We start from the raw sequence: 362 nt of genomic DNA, 5'->3' as shown, positions 1-362 counted from the left end.
ACAAGAGGGAAGCTTCCTCAAACAATGAGCCAAATGAAAAGACATTTTTTATGGTGCACAAGAGCCATTTGTCTAGCTTGTTTAAGTCCTAAGACACTGGAAATGGGATCGGTTTGCCAGAACGCCCTCTGTAGGCCCAACAGAGCTTTGCAAGCAGAAGTGCCATCAGGTACTCCTTTCTGTATTTACCTACCTATACCATTCAAATCATCAAACAGCTGGAGAAACAGTTGCACTGTTCCAAGTTTACAGTGTTAGTCGCTCAGTTGTGTCCGACTCTTTGCAACCCCATGGTCTGACCACAGAATTCTCTAGGCACGAATACTGGAATGGGTTGCTATTCCCTTCTCCAGGGGATCTTC

The sequence above is a fragment of the Bison bison genome, unplaced genomic scaffold (assembly GCF_000754665.1).
Source record: "Bison bison bison isolate TAMUID 2011002044 unplaced genomic scaffold, Bison_UMD1.0 scf7180017860533, whole genome shotgun sequence".
In the NCBI taxonomy this organism is placed as follows: Eukaryota; Metazoa; Chordata; class Mammalia; order Artiodactyla; family Bovidae; genus Bison; species Bison bison.
Note: the sequence above shows the minus strand (reverse complement) of the source record.